We start from the raw sequence: 20396 nt of genomic DNA on the forward strand, positions 1-20396 counted from the left end.
TCTTGAATGAATCAACAACTCACTGTAAATGCCTCAGACTTAGCCTGCTCATCTGGCTTTCCAACAGCATGGTGACTACCCATCTTTCCATCTTAAACTGTCCTTTCCTGAGCGAAAACACCCCAGATAAAAAGGCCAGGAAAGCTAGAAGGTGTACATGTTGTCTGACACTTGTTAACTGTGTCATTAACATAGTAATAACGTTCATTCTCCTCCCTGGAAAACTGTGAATAACAGTAGAGTTTGCCATGAAGGTGTGGCACATACGAAGCTCTTCATTCAGAATGTAACACATGGAAATGCAGAAAAGTTTTGGGAATGAATAAATTATCCCTGTCTATCTTGATGATCAGGTTAGTCAGTAATTGTTCATTTAAGTCAGACTTTGGGATTGATGGTTACGACCATAAATAGAAGCAGGCGCTATCCCATCAAGTCAGTCCAAGGAGAAGCAATAGGCAACAGTTACCCCAAACTGAAAACTTGGTAAGGAAATGATTATACCACAACTAAATTCAGGTTGAACATGGCAACAGCACAGCATGGGAAATGCTTCTATAGTTTCCTGCAATAGATCACTGAAGACAACTGGGAACCACAAGGGAGATGAGCACAAATAAACAGCTGGGAGATTTTCAATTTCTTTCAAAACAAGGATACAACTTTAAGGGTTAGTACTTTCTGAGAAATATCACACATAACCTATTTTCAGAGATGAAGATATTCCAACACAAATCCAAAATAATTAAAATGTCCAACAAATGGATTCTGAGCCCTCCCTCCACTGAATTATATAGGACACTGCTGTATCTGTGTTTAAGAAACAGCATTTGAAACATTTGAGTTAGAGAGGAAACTATCACAATTCACATCTCATTTCATAACTAATTACTTAAAAGAAGAAACTATTATAGTCTGCCTTTCATTTCATAATTACTTTTTAATCATTCAGCAAGTAGAAATACCATCACAAAAAAAGCTGGTATGAGAAGTATTTCGTTTCATTCTGTGCAGAATGTGCCTATATATAGACACTTTCTAACACTTAAGCAAAAACTTAGACCACAAAACTTCATATTTATATTAGGAGTAAATTAAAAGTATTGTTTACATTTAAAAACCAAAGTTTTACTGGAAGTCATGGAGGGCATAACTCATAAAAATCCCATATTAACTGGCAGAACTTAATCATCTAAAATAGTAGCAATCCATCTTTTTGGAGCCTATCACTTAGTGACTGTACTTTTTCCAGAACTTTTTACTAATGACTTTGAAATATGGCTTAGTGTGAAATTCACAATTACAATAAAATATTTTTCAAGATTTTGCTGCCAAGGAACATCATAGATTAAATTACTTTAGAAAAGTAACTTATAAGGAGAACTCATAACAAACGCTACAATGTTAATGGAAAAAAGAAGAAGATACTCCTTCTTGTCTTGGATTGCTTTTAAATAACACCCAAAGGGTGTTTCCCAGGCTCTTTAGTCTGTCTCAGGTAACAATAGTAAGCACATCTGGGCTAACCTGGGCAATTCTATATGAGGAACACCCTACAGTGTTTTCAAAAGATTTGCAAATCATAACCCTGCAGGTGAAAAGTCAAAAGTTAAGAAGTGTATACGTTTGCTACTATAAGCCATGGTATGCTTGTGGAGGTCTGAGGACCACATTCAGTAGTCAGCACTCTTGTTCAACCATGTTAAGGCAGGATCTCCTTTGTCTCTCCTATGCAGTGCCCTCTAGGCCAGTTCCCTGCCAACCTTCAGGCAATTCTCCTTTCTCTATCTCCCATCTCATTATAGGAGTGTTGGAATTACAGATGCATGGTATTGCATCTGACTTTTAAATCATTCATTTTTCATTTGTAATTATGTATATGCATATGTATCTGTGTAGGGTGCATGTGCACCGAGTGTATGTGCTTGAGAAGACCAGAAGAGGGTGTTGGATCCTAAAAGCTATTGTGAGCTACTGGACTTGGGTGCTGGGAAACAAACTTGGGCCCTCTGCAAGAACAATAGTGCTTTTTAACCATGGAGACATCTCTCCCTGCTTCCCTGTCCCCTCTTTTGACATGGGCTTTAAGGGTTCAAATCCAGGAATTCAGGTGTGTGTATTAAGTGCTTTTTAATCCAATGAGCCATCTCAGATGATTTTTTTTTGTTTGTTTGTTTGTTTTGAGACAGGGTCTGACTGTAGTCATAGCTTGCCTAGAACTCAGTATGCAGACCAGGCTGGTTGAAAACTCAGAGATCCACTTGTCTCAGCCTTGGTAGAGCCAGGGTAAAAGGCATATGCCATTACATCCAGCTAGATTTGTGTTTCTTTTAGTCATTAGTGACATTGCAGATTTTTTTTTCTTTTTATGAGCTTATTGTCCATTTTCTTATCTTTGGAGAAATTCCTTCCATTTGCTTATCTTTGGAGAAATTCCTTATTCAAGTCTTATGTCTCAATTTTATTAATTAATTAATTTTAATGATTCTGAGGGTTTCTTTGCTTTGTTTTACTTTTTCGTTTTTCGAGATAGGGTCTCTCTGTGTAGCTCTGGCTGTCAACAACAAAATAACACAATTTAAAACAGGGCAAAGGTTTAGGAAGTAGCTCAGTAGTAGAGAACGTATTTTGTATGTTCAAGACTCAAAGCCGGGCGGCGGTGGTACACGCTTTTAATCCCAGAACTCGGAAGGCAGAGGCAGGTGGATCTCTGTGAATTCAAGGACAGCCTGGTCTACAGAGTGAGTTCCAGGACAGTCAGAGCCCCACAAATGAAATTTTTAAAAATTCTTATCGCCGGGTGGTGGAGGCGCACACCTTTAATCCCAGCACTCAGGAGGCAGAGGCAGGCGGATCTCTGTCAGTTCAAGACCAGCCTGGGCTACAAAACCTAGTTCCAGGACAGTCTCCAAAGCCACAGAGAAACCCTGTCTCAAAAAAAAAAAAAAAAAAAAAGAAAAAAGAAATAAAGAAAGAAGGAAGGAAGGAAGGAAAGAAAGAAAAGAAAACTACGTATCAAAATACAAATAGTTGTCATGTGGGGAGCAAATGACTTGTGTATTGTTGACTTGACAATCCATGTCAAGGATGCCAATGCCTCAGACCCGTGGGAATGGCAAAGGGTTCCCCTGAGCTGAGGAAGGTTGAATTTTAGCTAAAACTAGTATGTATGTGCAAAAAATGGCAACTGCAGCTTACTTATCCCAGATAACAGCCACCTGAGTCTGTATTCCTACAGAGAGTTCCTACCAAGATGCACCCTCTCATTTTTCAATACATAACTGACACACTGAGTTTCTGGGCTGCTGCAGGTGCATTTCTACCTGAGCACACAGCCAACCCGATCCCAGCTTTACCTGTGCTTGTCACTTCTTCAGTTACTGACACAGGTCAAGTTCAAAGCAGTACAGGTCACAGCAATCACTTCAAACTGTTTAGTAAAGACTGCTAAAACTATGTATTTCTCAGCCACACTGAAATTTATTCCATAACTTCTCAAATGTAACAAATATTTCATAAAGGTACTACATATTTTCATGCTCTGCTTCTATGATGCCACGGATGTTTTTGCTGAGACAATATGCCCTCCCATCTTACCCCAGGCTTTCTACTCCAAACAAAGTACTTCACAGACATTTAAAACATTTGCAGTTAAAGTACATGGAGAAAGTGACAAGAAACAGACACACTGGGATTAATCAGTCAATCACATTCCAAAACTATACATAGTACACACCTATAATCCCAGCACTTGGGAAGCTGAAGCTGCAGGACTTCAAGTTTAAGACCTCCTGCCTGAGCTACACAGAGATCCTGTTTGCTCCTCACTACCATCACCAAAAGGAGAGAGATGGGAGTCAGAGACCCTACAGAATTAAGTATTTGTGGTGCTGCCAAAATGGCTCAACGGGTAAAGGCACTTGCCATCAAGCTTAATGACCTGGACCCCAGAACCCCAGGACAAACATGGAAGAAGAGAATAAACTCTACAAACTGTCCTCTGCCATGGTGTACACATTTATTACATAAAACGTAATAAAAATAAAACATTTTCAAATCATGTATTTGATATGAGATTTGTGCCCACATATATAAAGAACCCTTTCATTGAATAATAAAAAGATTACTAAAGATAAAACAATAATCAATAATAGTATGAAAAGATGTTCAACATCATGTTTCACTAGAAAAATTAAAATCGAAACCAAAATAGAATACTACTTTGCACATATTGGAATGGTTACAATAAGAAAGATTAATATGCATTGGCAAGGTTGTGGATCAGCTGAACCTCTATTTACCACTGGTAAATAGGAAATGACTAAGCCACTTTGGAAAATAAATGTACAGTTCCTCAAAGTTTTATAAACATAATTACCATTTGACTATGCAATTTCACTTTTGGACACACCTCTCTCAAAAAGAAAATACACACCCATACAAAAACTTGTGAATAAAATGCTAGGAACAGCATTACTCAAAATAGCCAAAAAAAAATTTAAACAAGAAAATGTCTATAAAATGATAAATGGAGAAATTAGGTTTATTAGGTAATGAAATATTATATGGGGATTAAAAACTAACGAAGTACTGATTTGTCCTACAACACAGGTGAACATGAAAACACTAGGCTAAGTAAAAGAAGCCAAGCAAAAGAGCACATATTGTATGATTCCTAATATATAATTGGCCAATAGCCAGGCAGGAAGTATAAGCAGGGCTACCAAACAAGGAGAATGCTGGGTAGAGAGGAAGGAGAGAGAGGTAGCCAGGGAGAGAAGCCATACAGAGACCAGGAAGATAGGACTCGCTAGGCATTCTCTGGTAAGATAAGGCCATGTAAAAAACACATACATAAGTAGTTACGGGTGAATAATTAATAAGAGAGAGGTAGCCAGTAAGAAGCCCTAGCCTTCGACCAACAGTTTATAAATTAATATAACATCTGTGTACTTATTTGGGGCTGAAGAGTGTCAGGACCTGACAGAAAAGAACTTAAGAACCAGATAATGAAGGGCTGGAGAGACGGCTCAGTGGTTAAGGGCACATGCTGCTCTTCCAGAGGACCACAGCTCAGTTCCCAGCCCTATGTCGGGTTCCTCACAACTGCCCATAACTTCAGCTTCAGGAGATCTGACACCCCTTGCAGTCAAATGTACACACTCACACCCAGATATGCGAACATACACATATCTTAAAATAACAGTTTTATTTAAAACATTTTAAAGAAGAAAATAACAGGTGTGAGAATTATACAGTCCACTGGATATACTAAATGCTACACTTGAAAATAGCAAATTAGGATATATGGACTAGATTTCAACAAGCTTGCTACTAAAATGTAAAGGGAAAATAACAAACAGATGTGACACAAGGGAGGAGCCATTCCACTCTGCCTGAGAAGCAAGAAGGATTCTTGCAGGAAAAAAGTGTTCTCCTTTCAAATGGAGGGAAAGACCCTAGATTCTAAGAAGTGAAGTCTTTTTTCATGAAGGAGAAAGGTCTGCCACAATGTCTCTCACAAGAGTCACTGCTCACACAGGCTGCCACAACAATGGCATTGTGCTAAGAACTGGTCGGGATCCAGACACAAGGAAAAGTTTGTTAGAAAAGTCACAGTCAAAGACTTTCTCCAGCTTGTATGGCATGTGGTAAGGGGATGAAGGGGGTGATGGGTAACCCTCAGAGGTTGAAAGGGGACAAACTGAGGTAGGACATATGGTTAACTGAGCACATGAGTGTGGGCACATTCCCTAAATTTGAAACCTGCCACACCTTTTAACTAGTAGTTGTCTGTGGAAAGTTACTAAACACTTTTCAGTATGTTTCTTCATCTGTGGAAAGGACTTCACAGGTATTCTGGAAAGACTGGGTGAGTTCATTCATTTTAGCACATGGAACTTTGTTGTGCCAAGTAAGCACTCATTGTGGGTGCTTTAGGTGTCTAGACTTGAACACAAGTTTATTTCTGGATGATATAAGAAACAAAAAGGGGGCCGGGCGTTGGAGGTGCACATCTTTAATCCCAGCGCTTGGGAGGCAGACGCAGGTGGATCTACAGCCTGGTCTACAGAGCAGGTTCCAGGACAACCTCCAAAACAATACAGAGAAACCCTGTCTCGAAAAACCAAAAAAAAAAAAAAAAAAAAAAAAATGGAAAGAAACAAAAAGGGAGCTGGACATGGTGGCCCATGCCTATAATCCCAGCCTTAGAAGGAAGAAGCCGTAGAAATGACTGGAAGGCAGGGAGCCAGTGAGATGGCTTAGCAGGTAAGGGCATCTGCCTGGGACCCACAAGATGGCAAATTGTCCCTTGACATCCACACATGCACCATGCATATGCATGCCTACACACACACCTACACACACACACACACACACACACACACACACACACATTTTAAATAAATTAAGTGTAAAAAAATTAAGACTGCAAGTCATTTTCAGCTACACAAAAAGTCTGAGGCCAGCCTGGGACTATCTCCAAAGCTAACAAAAACAGTGAGGTTGCTGTCAGAAGACAGAGACAAGCAGATCTCTGTGAGTTCTAGACCAGCCTAGTCTACATAGTGCGTTCAATTCCAGCACCCACATTCTGAGTACACGAATGCCAGGCAGAGTTCTGGGTGCCTCTAATTCCAACACTGTGGAGATGGAGATAGGAGACTCCTGAGGCTTCCTGGCTGCCAGTTATACTGAATCCATGCCATTGACACATGCAGACATGGAGGCAAAAGATCAAAGCAGTTTTCTACTTGACTTTCAAACATCCTGCTTACACCTACTGAACTGAAAAGGTGACACACTAGTTTCCATGGCCATTTCTTCAACATTCAGAGAAGTGTATGAGATCATCACATGATTTCAGTTCTTTAACAACAGTCACTAGTTGAAATGACAACTAGAACAACTGAGATTGAGAAACAGGACAACTTTTTGTTACACTGAGTTCTAAAAGAAGGAAGGGAAGGAGCTGCTACTGTCACCACCACCTTCACTGGAAATTGTGGCATAACCTGCAATGCCAACACTTGGCAGGCTGAGGCAGGAGGATCACAAGTTCAATGCCAACCTTGGCTACATACTGAGACTCTGACTCCCCACACCCAAAAGAAAAGTTTTAAGGTAATATGAAACATAGGTAAAACAGTCCAGAGACTAAGTATATGTAGGAAGAGAGAAGAACTAGAATAGGAGAAAACAAGAATAAAAGATGATGAATAAAAGATGATGAGAAAGGGTTCTGTTAGTTTGTAGAACACCATGATGGAAGGAAATACTCTTAGTTGACATAGGGGAAAGGTTCAGAGAAAGCATTGGGCATGTGACAGGGAGGGGAGACGAGCACACAGTGGGAAGAAATGGTAAACAAGATGCTCACGGCAGTTTTTCATGATTATAAGAGAAGTAGCACTAGGAGATGCAGAGAGAGCAGGACTGCTGGGGACTCAGCTCCAGATTCAGTGAGAGACAGTCTCAAGGAAACAAGGTGGAGGGTGACAGCAGGGTACACAATGTTCTCCTCCTCCAGCATGTGCATACACACAGGTATATACACCAGACACCACACACCACACACCACACACCACACACACACACAGGCATTAAAACAGAAAGAAGAGGAGAAAGGAAAGAGAAAGAATCCCCACTATCATTGTCCATTCACATAGCAGGTCACAGGATATTTGCTGAACAAAATAAAAACCACTGCTCAGAAGCAGGGAGAACTTGAATGGATAAGAAAGGCCTGCCTGACACTGAGAGTTTGAAGTGGCCAAAGCCTTTACAAGATAACTGTGACAGAACCATCCATCCAGTATGGGATAATAAGGGCCCCTGAGTGTCTCTAAAGCAAACTGAGAATGGATCAGATATGGCTTGAATCAATGAAATGCCCAGAGAAAAGTGACCACTAGCAAGAAGAGTCATTCTTTCATTTCATTCAACAGAGCCTACTCGATGCCAGGTACCTTTATAGCCACTGGGGATGCAGTATGGAGACAATGTGAATGCCCTCACAGAATGTTCATTCTGGGCAGGAGAGAGATAATGAGTCAATAGTGAAGGATGTCAGATAACAGCAGTACTGTAAAACAATGAGAATAGCAGAGGGCTGGAGGAGCCACTTCGATATAAAGTAGCAAGTGACTATAATGTAAGCAAAGGTCCGAGTAAGACAAAGGGGCCACCAAAAGCTTTGGGCATCAGGCCATGTACCAGACCTCTGCATGGAGTATTCTAGTTGCTCAAAGAAAAGCAGAAAGGACAGTGTAGCTAGAGAGACATAAACAAGAAGGAAGTTAAAGGGGATAAAGTATAAAATCTCTGTGGAAATCAAGTCAAACAAAACCTCAGAGTCCAAAACAAGGAATATGCATTACTTCTCAAATGACAGGAATGAACCAGAGGGTTTAGAGTAGGGTCATGACAAGATTGGATTTATATTGTTTAATTGTGTGATGAGAGGAATAAGTATTATTTGACCTTACAAATAAAATCATAAATTATAAAGTGCCTATATGTAGAATTTCTGCTAACAATCCTTATCCTGCATCAGAACCTGTTAACTAAAGAGCTTTAAGATGAAATTTAAGCCAGCGGTGGTGGCACACGCTTTTAATCCCAGCAGAGGCAGGCGGATCTCTGTGAGTTCCAGACCAGCCTGGTCTATAAGAGTTAGTTCCAGAACAGCCTCCAAAGCCACAGAGAAATCTTTTCCCAAAAAACCATAAGAAAGAAAAAGATGAAATTTTAAAATATGTGCTTTAATTAAAAGTAATCGTTCCAGCATTTATCTCAAACTACAACACACTTGTGCCAATTTGTAAGCAGTATTACAAAGATTTTGAGCTAGACATGATGGTGCTCACCTGTAATTCTAGTACTTGGGAGGTAAAGGTAGGAGATTCAAAAGTTAAAGGCCAGACCTGGCTTTAAAAAAAAGAAAAAAAATCTTTTTTCCTTCCACTATAAACAGGAGACAGTTGGAAATGGAAATGGACTCTTGCCAAAATGTCTCTACTTCCCCCTAGTGCCCATGTCAGAGAATGAGTCTTCACACATGAGCACAGTGGACTCACAGAGGACTTGAAAGAAAGCTTCTAGCACCCTCTGTGGACAGAACTTTGCAGGTGTAACTTCTTTTAATATTAATTCTCTTTTGAAGTTAAAAGTCATCCAGCTTCCTTCCATTGTTTTAAAATAAAACAGCACTTCAAAGTCAGCTTCAAATTAAAGTGACCAAATATAGACAATGAAAACAACAGGACTGGCAAGATGGACCAGGGTGTAAAGACATCTGCCTCCAAACCTCAGGACCTAAATTCAACCCCACATGGTAATACCTGAGAACACTGTCCTCTGACTTCCTCATGCATCTGTGTGCGCACACACACACACACACACACATACTCACACCATACACACATGCACACATGCTCACACACACACATACTCACACCATACACACATGCATACATGCTCACACCACACACACACACACACACACAAATAAAACTATTTTTGTTTTGAAACAGAGAATAGCAGTGAGAAAGGCCAGCATGTTTATATTATATACAGTGACCTCACGCTGTTTATCACCTCATGAAAACTTAGTGAGAACACTCCCCACTTTTAATTCTCCATTTCCTGTGCATGAGGAAGGAGACTGACTGACTGATACAGGTGGCTGGTGATGAGCAAGTCCAAGGGAATGAAAGAAAAACTTCAGACCAGAAGACAGAAATACAGTGGTGGCCCAAACTCGGACTGTACCACAAAACGTGCCAGCCAGCGAGTCAGACAAAGTTCATGGGAAACAGGTGTTCACAGCTAAAAAGTCACTGTTACATTTAGCCTTTAGTTACAGTCATAAAATTCAAACTCGCAGTTTTCTGTAGTAATGTGAAACAGGATAGCAATGAAAACAGGAGGACATGAAAAACCTCAATAACTGCAAAGTTGCCATTTAATTGCTCATTGTGACCTTCATCTTATAAAAAACAGGATTACATAAAACAGGAATTGTTTTTTTAATGATTTCTCAACTCTTTTCTCTTGACTTTTCCCATCTGAACTGTTATTTATTCAGTTACAACAAGAATAAAAATAAGTCCTCAAATTCTACTTGAATGAACATATTTACTACCCTCAGATAAGTAAAACTGAATAAAGAATAAGTAAAAAGCAAGTTCATTTAAAAAATTAATACATTAACATTTCCAATCAAGTAGTTTAAATAGTAACACTAAACCCAAATGCCAGCTAATTTCTAAAGTAAAATGAGAATATTAAAAGGGGCTGTTGAGCTGGGCGTTGGTGGCACACGCCTTTAATCCCAGCACTCGGGAGGCAGAGGCAGGCGGATCTCTGTGAGTTCGAGGCCAGGCTGGTCTACAAGAGCTAGTTCCAGGACAGCCTCCAAAGCCACAGAGAAACCCTGTTTCAAAAAACCAAAAAAAAAAAAAGGGGGGGGGCTGTTGATATCAATCCATTTGGCAAAGCGCTTGCCCAACATGCCCAATGAGGCTGTCAGGTCCAAAGTAAACTCTAATTCCTCAAACTCCAAGGGGCAGTCCAAAAACCCAGAAATGGGCTCCACCTGGACTATAGGAGTCATTTCCCTTACCCCTGACAGAAGGACAGATGGTGACCGATGGTGCCTGTTAGTATATCAAAGCTCATGCTGGCCTCCAGATGCCTCTGGCTTGTCCTCTCCCTCATAGCTTCAATAAAAGCCTTCCCCTTGACCATACCATGGAGCAGTCATGTTTATACGGAGCTCTGAATTTAATCTCCAGCATTGCAAAATGATAGAAAGCCAACCACCAGCGACTCAAAGCGGTGATCCTCAAATTAAAGGTGGATGAGGAGGGAGCTTCTTAAAGTTCCAGGGCAGTGTGCGCACTATGGCAATTGCAGTTTGGTTTTGCCGTCTACAATGTTTTAACCTGTATGTGCTCTGGCACTTTTCTTTCCAGCTCTAGCCATCAAAAAGTCATTTTACAAAGTGCTGTGACCAGGACACAAGGAAGATGATTTACTTCACCTCACTCCACCTTAGAGTAGTGCTCACAATCGTTAACCACTACACACTGTGTATATTTAGAGATCATGGTTCTTACAGAGACATCTTTACTTGCATCTCTATACGCTTATTTCCATTCTCTATCTCTGCTTCCATTTGGATGCCCTGTGATTTAAAAAAGAATGCTTAAATGTCATAAAATTAACATTTTAATGTAAAAACAAAAACCATTCAATTCTACACAACAAGCATTCCCTCTATATTTGCTATTCATAAACCACTGTGCTAGAGGCACTAGAGGTTTTTAAAAACCACTAGACTTTACCAGAAAGTACTTACATTTGAGGTCATTACATATAACTGCAATCGGGAGACAGGGAGGTAAGCACACAAACAACCAGGGAAGCAAGCTTCACCAAGCCTGGGAAGCAACAGTGCAGCTGGCATCAGGAAAGGTGGTGTGGAGAAGATCACACTTGAATGGTCTCTGTCTTAGGGTTACTACTGCTATGAATAAACACACGCCATAACCAAAAGCAAGTTGGGAAGGGAAGGTTTATTTGGTTTACACTTCCATATTACTGCTCATCACCAAAAGGAAGTCAGGACAGAACTGAAAAATCTAGAGGCAGGAGCTGAGCAGAGGCCATGGAAGAACACTGGTACCAGTTTCTCTCCTAGTTAAAGGTACTTCATACGCCATGTGCCATAAAAGTGGTGGTGCATGCCTTTAATCCCAGCACTCGGGAGGCAGAGGCAGACGGATCTCTGTGAGTTCGAGGCCGGGCTGGTCCGACAGCCTCCAAACAAAACAATAGAGAAACCCTGTCTCGTAAAAGCCAAAAAAAAAAAATAAACTGAAAACCAGCACGTACAGCATCTTGTTTGTACAAATAAAGCCTGTCTGAAGGTCAGACAATGGAACTTGCCACTAGCTAACCATAGAGGTCTGGAGGTCTGGACAGACAGACAGGAAGTGAGGTAGATGGGCGGAAATAGGATATAAGCAGGGAGAAACAGGAATTCGATCTCTTGTCTGCAGAGACTCAAAGGAAGTAAGGTGTGGTGGTGGCTTGCTCCTCTCTGATCTCTCAGCACTTACCTTTATATATGACTGCAGGTTTTATTATCTAGACCAATTAAGAACTCATTTACACCAGGAGATTCCTTTGTCAGAGAGATTTAATAGGAAAAAGAAAATAAGTCTAATTTGTCTGTCATTCTAGGCTTCTATTTTAGCCTATTCTGATGGAATATTTAGACATGTCCATAAAAAGGAATTGGGGACTGAGTTGCTTATTGGGTGTAGAAAGAATCGGGGTGGGGCTGGAGAGATGGCTCAGAAGTTAAGAGCACTAGCTGCTCTTCCAGAGGTCCTGAGTTCAATTCCCAGCAACAACATGGTGGCTCACAACCATCTGTAATGAGATCTGGTGCCCTCTTCTGGCCTGCAGGCAGACATGAAGTGCTGTATACATAATAAATAAAATCTTAAAGAAAAAAGAATCGAGTGACGTAAAACCTCCTTTTAAAAATGTTGATCAAGAGCTGGAGAGATGGCTCAGAGGTTAAGAGCACTGACTGCTCTTCCAAAGGTCCTGAGTTCAATTCCCAGCAACCACATGATGGCTCACAACCATCTATAATGAGATCTGGTGCCCTCTGCTGACCTGGAGTCAGGCATGCAGGCAGAATACTGTATGCATAATAAATAAATGAATCTTTAAAAAAAAAGTTGATCAAATTCAGATGAGGGACAGTTATGTTGTTTACTGCTATAACTTGTTTCACTACAGTGTCACTTTCCCTACAGGAAGAACTTAAAATGCACATTCTCTGTTGAGACCTTTTACTGGAAATTCTTATGTAAAACAAACACAACAGAGCAAAACAATCTCTGCCTTCGGTTCCCAAAGAAGCATCTCAATGGTTTGGCAAATGAAATGGGCACATATTTAGTTCAGCTTAACTAACACCTTTGCTGAGGCTAGTTTTATGGACTGTTTCCATAATTCAATGAACTGCAAAGATTGCACTTCATTTCTGAAGAAAATAAGCAAACAGCAAAACAGACACAAGAGAATTCACATTAAAGTCACACATGCTGGCATAGGAACCAAATCCTATGAGTGTAAAGATTGCATTAGAAGCCACAAACTTTGGTTTTCTGTATTTTTTGTTTAAGACATAGTTTCACTATTTTGCTCAAACTTGTCTCAAATTCATTACACCACTAACGCACACATACACACAGACAGACACATACAGAGTCATTCCAGATCATAGACAACTTCTCTAACAACTGAGCTGTATCCCCAACCAACCACCTTTCCATTCATTTTTAGTACTGAATAACTCCATTGTTAAGCCATGTTGGTGGTGCATACCTTTAATCCCAGCACTCTGGAGGCAGAGGCAGGCGGATCTCTGTGAGTTTGAGGCTAGCCTGGTCTACAGAGCGAGTTCCAGAACAGTCTCCAAAACAAAACAGAGAAACCCTGCCTCGGAAAAAACCTAAATAAATAAATAAATAAACAACTCCATTGATTTTGTGTATACATTTTAACAAACTGTCATTTGTTCCCTCAGAGAAAGTAGCTTTTGTTCAAAATACATGAATAACATCAAATAAATATACTACAAATATATACATATACAGAGATATACATTAAGAAAAATTGTTAACAGCTAAAATTTTAAAATCCAAAGCAGAGATTTGCAACTACTATATCCAAGTATCAAATACTAAGTATAGACATAAGCTTGGAGGATAGCTACTTTACCTACTATCATTTATCTTTTGTATGAGAAGCATTAAATTTTAGCTGGAATCTTGACTACTAAATAATGCTATATTTCTCAAATGGAAGAAGTTAGGTTGAAAGTAAGTAGCCCCTTTATCTCTTCTGTCTTCCTGATGACAGATCTACAAAAAAAGATGACTACAGCTTGAACATCCATCTTGAAGCTCAAATAACTATGGCAGGATTTAAAAGAAAAAAAAAAAGTAATTATCTGTAATATACTGGACCTATAAACTGATTTAATGCCTGATTCGTGGGGAGAGAGAAAAAGATTTCTATCTTTGCTCAGCATTTTCTGCCACTAGCAGCCAAGTCAACAATGTACTAAGTAGTAGAATAGCCTGGCTGCTTGCCACAGACAGGCTTCCAAGAATGGAGTGTAAAATAGTGATGTTAGTGATGTTTTAAACACCACGGCAGTATGGGTATAAAGAGCAATCAACCATCTAAAGACCAGACAGAATAAGTGGGTAAGTAAGAGAAACAAGGAACAGATATTCACTGACTATTCAGTGAACATTTTAGGCACTGAAAAGTCTCATATTTTCCTTCATATACAAACACATCAAATAGAACCTCTGAATTTTTAAATCTGTGAACTACAAGCTATTCAACCAAAATGAAGCAGTATAACTAGTTTAGTCGGTCCCTTTTGGTCTAAGGTAAACTAATGTCAATTAATAATCCCACTTCAATTTGGGATTAATCATATCTGTTTAATAAGCAGAAGTGTCTAGCACAGCAAATATTACATGAAAGTATTTCAATCCTAATTTTAAAAAGAATATCTATACAGCATCTGTTGGACCCTTCCCCCACTGGGATATGGTAGTTTTCCACTGTGCCTGCTAACTGGTATATAATGCTCCCCTCTTGTTGCAATAAATGGCATTCTCCTTGCAAGAATGACCCGCTGTCTTTTGTCTTCATTTCAATCCTCAGGCCCTCGCCCGAATCCTTGAAGAGTTTTGTAGCCTGGGCACTACAAGCATCTTTTTGTTGTTTTGTTTTTTGGGGGCTGGGGGAGTTTATTGTTGCTGGTGTGTGTGTTGTGTGGTGTGTTTTAGAGACAGGGTCTTGCCGGGCGTTGGTGGCGCATGCCTTTAATCCCAGCACTCGGGAGGCAGAGACGGGTGGATCTCTGTGAGTTCGAGGCCAGTCTGGTCTACAAAGCGAGTTCCAGGACAGCTTCCAAGACAATACAGAGAAACCTGTCTCGAAAAACCAAAAAAAAAAAAAAAAAAAGAAGAAAAAAAAAAAAAAGAGAGAGAGACAGGGTCTTACTATATAGCCCTATGTAGTCTGGAACTTAAAACTCCTTATCTTCCTGCCTCTGGCTCTCAAGTGCTGTAAGGCCAGAGAGATCATCAAGCCCCTTGGATCTGGAGCTATAGATACTTATTTTTTTGTTTTGTCTTGTTTTGTTTGAGACAGGGTCTCTCTGTATTGTTTTGAAGGCTGTCCTGGAACTCGCTCTGTAGACCAGGCTGGCCTCAAATCACAGAGATCCACCTGCCTCTGCCTCCCGAGTGCTGGGATTAAAGGCGTGCACCACCACCACCCGGCAGAGCTATAGATACTTATGAGATGCCATGTGAGTACTGGAAATCAAATCCAGGTCCTCTGGAAGAATAGCCAGTGCTCCTCCTAACAGCTAGGTCCTCTCTCCCACCCTAAATAAACCTTTTTTTTTTTAAGGGGGGAGGGATCAATAATGGAAAAAATTTGGTGCCCCCTTTCCCTGGTGCCTCACCCAGCAAGGGTAGAGCTTGATTTCCCATTGTTTTACTTTTTTCTTCATTTTCCCAGTTTATGCTTTCTTGCAATGCTATATCAAATCACTTGGAAGAAGGTAAGATACAAAACTATTCAACAGTACCTAAGAGTTATTCTACATTCATGTTCAGTGTTGCCCCAGTTCTGACTTTTCTTTATCTTTGAGGTTGGCTGCTTTCCTATATAATGTAACAATGCTCTAAAGATTTCTGAGCAACAAGCTTAAATATTTCAGAAACCCCCAGATGCAGCGCTGCCTCTGGACTGCTTTGCTGTCTTCTCCTAGACAATGAGTATTATTGTTTGTGACGTGACTTGTGTTACGGAGTGTTTAACGCTACAGCTCTGAGAAGGCACTGAAATAGAAGATCCCACAGCAACTGGTTCAGCTGAGAGGCTAAAACAGGAGTCTACACGAGAGAAACAACATTGAGTTTGAGCTCAAGATATGTTGAATTTAAAATATGGAGCATAAAGTTTACACTTCATGAGTAGTCAGAAATTAGACCGTAAACTAGACTGCACAATACCACTCACTAGCTGCCAGGAATGAGCATAAGTAATAAGGGTAAAAAGATGCAAGAAACTACCCAAGACCAAGTGATAAGGTAGACAAGGAGAGGTCCTTAAAAATGCCTGTAACTAGGTTAGTGCAAAGAAATAGGAAATACTAGCAGAACTGTAAATACTACTAGAGTTTGTCTGTTTTATCCCGTGTGTCCCCGATCAGCACAAAGTGCCTGACTGATAGCAGGTGTTTGATAACTACGTCTCCTGAAAAAACAGTCAAGGGACAGGCAGCAAACCAAGAGTTCAAAGAAAGAAAAGAAGAGTTAAGGCACAGGCCAACTGTGTTCTATATTGCAGCAGTGGTAAAATGAGACCTGAGAAAATATCTCTAGATTTGGACCTTCTTTTCCTTTTAATTCTGTTTGGTTTCATTATTGGTTTGTGTTGAAGTAGCAATGGCTGGCATGGCATGCCCTATATAGGCCAGGCTGGCTTCAAACTCAAAGCAATCCTCTTGCCTAAGCTTCCTAATCACAGGTGTGTACGTACCACCACACCACACTGGATTTGCATATTTAGAGTGTCACTGATCTGAGAGGAGTGTCAGTGTCAGGGCAGAAGCTGACAGCACAGACTTCAAGATGAACTGGTGACATGGAACAAATTAGTGCTTCTGAAACATCGGTAATAGAGAAAGATCATCAGTGAGCAGCCTGGAAACAAAAGTGGATTACAGAAAGATTTGTGTATTCAGAAGCTTTGGGCCAAAGAGTAAATAAAGAAGAAAAGGCTGGGGGGGGGGGGAGGAAAAGAAGATACAAAAGGTTGATGGTATAAATGTAAATATGAAACACAAAGATACCTCCAAATGCTCAAGCAAATGGACTACCTGGTATATGCTAAATTGTAAAAATGTAGACAGCATCCTGGTAAAACAATCTCTTATAGTTGATTATTATTACCTTAAAACAGTTTCCTGAAAGAACTAAACTTAGTTTCTAAATCAATAAGTACAAAAATCTAGACAACAGAACAAGATAAAATTATTTCTAAGGCCAGAAATAATTTGAATTTGATGTTGAAATACAGGCCAATGACTACTACATAAATTATCTGTAATACACTTATGAAATTATCCATCTATATCTGATAATAACATTCATTCTTTAAGACATAAAGAATTTCTTTGCCTATAGCTCCATTTCTCCTGTTATCTGACCTCAGAAGCTGTCAGCATCCCACATATCTGAATTAACATGAGAATATAGGAAAGTTGCACACTCACTTTCAACCTTAAACACCCCATGAACTTTCTACTCATCAAATAAGAAACTATATCACCTGAAAACAGGAAGCCTTCATTTGAAGGTAACATAATTTCTGGGGATCTAAGAAAGCCACTGCAAGGTGACATTCTCATTTCAAAATCCTCAAGCTAAATGGTGATCCACCATCAATAACTGCCCTAACCTCTCAGAGATTCTGTGCTATGAATCAAGAAGAGAAAGAAAAAAAGAAAACAAATGTAAGGAATTTCCCAACCCCATTCTGTCTCCCCTCTGGAAGTTTCACTTAAGACTCTAATGATACTAATACGCTTTGCATTACTATTAAGTGTACACTTTGGTTGTGAGCCTCGCCTTTAACGGCTAAGCTATTCCTCCGGCCCTAAGTATGCTCTTTGAAAATCCAGTTGTCATGCATCACTAACAGCCTTGCTTTGACTGCCACATAATTTTGCACATTTGTAAAGAGTTATGAAGAGCTTAGGCTTACAAGCAGACTTCTGAAGCCCTTAATTTAGCCACACTGACTTTTCAGCACAGCTACGATTTGCGTTTACTCACACATCAGTTCCAGGTCAAAGGCCTGCTCTTCTTATGAAGTTTCTGTGCTAGGCAGGCTGATTTTCTCCTTAATCCCTGGGGTAAAACTTGGTTCATTGATCAAAAAATGTTTTGGGTCAAAGAGATTACAGGCTTGTAGGCCTAAAGTATAATCATTTGGAGTTTTTTTTATTCTCTGAGGTCACCCCAACTGAAATCTGTAATTTTCTCCTTAATCTAGTATTGTGCTCTGTGCCTTTGTCGTTTCCAATCACTCTTGTTAGAATAAAACTTACCCCTAAAACATGTAACCAGATACAAGGCTCAATCAAATTCTGCTCCTGCTGATAGTATTTCTTCAAGCTTCCTGGGTGTTTTTCTAATCAGCTTCATCTTTCACTCACATAAAAACATAGGCCTACATGGTGATCACATGACACCATGTGCTTGCATGCTACAGCATGTGTGTGTCTATAATATCCTTTTTTCTCCTCTTCTCTGTCTTGCAGACTCCTAATGGTCAGGTCAGTCAGTCATAATAAAATACCATATTGGGAAACTCAAACAACAGAATGTATTTTCCTGTAGTTCTGGTGTTATAATCAAGGGGATAGCAAATCTGGTTGTTGGTTGACCTACTACATCCTCAAATAGCTATTCTTTCTGGTCTTGGGAGGAAGGTAAAGAAAGGTAAGTATACATTATCTAGTGTCTCACATTCTTTTGTTCTCTTATTGTGTTGTCAGGGTCTCACTATGAAACCCAGGATGGCCCCGAACTTGTGATTCTCCTGCCTCAATTTCTTTTTTTTTTTTTTTTTTTTTTTTTTTTTTGGTTTTTTCGAGACAGGGCTTCTCTGTGGCTTTGGAGGCTGTCCTGGAACTAGCTCTTGTAGACCAGGCTGGCCTCGAACTCACAGAGATCCGCCTGCCTCTGCCTCCCGAGTGCTGGGATTAAAGGCGTGTGCCACCAACGCCCGGCCCTGCCTCAATTTCTTAACGACTAGAATTATAGGCCTGCACCATCCCACCCAACTTTGATGTCTCTTCACAGAAGAACATAATTTTCTATGGATGCTTTTGATCCATTTTAACCAGAATTACTTCCTCAAAAACCTCACTTCCAAATATAGCCACCCTGAAGGTTGGAGCTGCAGCATAAGAATTCTGACCAGATACAAACATTCAATCAATTACAAAACCCACACTCACATGTCACAGTACTCCATAACTTAGCACCTCATCATCTTGGTTCCACAGAAGTTTTGGTTTATATAGCATTTTATGGCTTAGATATTTGCTGTGGGTTTTGACTGCCTGTGTATGCTTAAAAAGAAAAAGATAGATGAAGGTACTACATATGTGCAACAGATCAAATCTGTTCACTTGTATTATTGAAACCTGTACTTTTTACTAATGTCCTAACAATATCTGAATTTCTCATTATAATTGTGTATTTGTCAACTTCCTCTTGTATTTCTGTCAGTGTTTACCTGACACAAATGGAAACACCTCAGATGCACAAAGCATTAGGGACTGCCAATTTTTCCTGAAGAGCAAAATGTTCCTTTTACCATCAGGAGTTGTCACTTTTGTTTGTTTGTTTTTTCAAGGCAGGGTTTCTCTGTGGCTTTGGAGGCTATCCTGGAACTCCCTCGGTAGACCACACTGGTCTGGAACTCACAGAGATCCGCTAGCCTCTGCCTCCCAAGTGCTGGGATTAAAGGCATGCTCCACCAATACTCGGCGGAGATGTCACTTTTACCACTAATTATAATGACTAATTTTTATTTGATGTCACTTTTGTGACATTAATCATCTAACTTGCTTAGTATGTTTCTGCTATATTCTTTATCTTACTTTTAGCCTTTCAGTGTAATCATATTTTACATACACTACCAATAGCATAATATGATCACTTTGGTAATTCTGAGAACTTGGGGGTTATACATGTCAAGTTTAGTATGTTTGCATCTACTGTGACTATTGATACATTTGTATTTAGGTTTGTCATCTTATCCTATAATACCTATTTACCAAAATTTTCTCTCTTTGTGCCTTTTATTGGAATCACCATCAGGAGAATTATGCTGTGAATGACACGGGTAAAAAAGATGATGTATTTTCTGAAGAGAACTTGGAAACAGTAATAAAATCACCTAAGGGCTGGGGACCTAGATCAGTGGTAGAAGGCTTGCTTAGCATACAAAAGACCCTGGGTTCAATCTCTAACACCACAAAATGAAATAAATTTAAAACTAACTAAAGACAAATCTACTTTTAAAAACTACCTTATTACATCCATTTATTTTATGTGTTGTATGTTTCTGTGCATGTAGAGGTCAGAGGGCAGCTTTCAGAGTCAGTCCTGTCCTTTCCACTACATGCTCCTGGGGCTGGAGCTCAGCTCTGATTTTCAGAATCCCTATGTGGTGGCTATCCCACTCATGATTGG

General features: G+C 39.9%; 1 protein-coding gene across 2 annotated transcripts in view; it reads right to left on the bottom strand.

The window, feature by feature from the left end:
• Wdr70 (WD repeat domain 70) overlaps nucleotides 1-20396 on the bottom strand; it is a 214369-nt gene that overhangs the window by 172886 nt on the left and 21087 nt on the right. The gene's annotated exons all lie outside the window — the stretch shown is intronic.

The sequence above is a fragment of the Mesocricetus auratus genome, unplaced genomic scaffold, assembly GCF_017639785.1.
Source record: "Mesocricetus auratus isolate SY011 unplaced genomic scaffold, BCM_Maur_2.0 Super-Scaffold_100015, whole genome shotgun sequence".
NCBI lineage: Eukaryota > Metazoa > Chordata > Mammalia > Rodentia > Cricetidae > Mesocricetus > Mesocricetus auratus.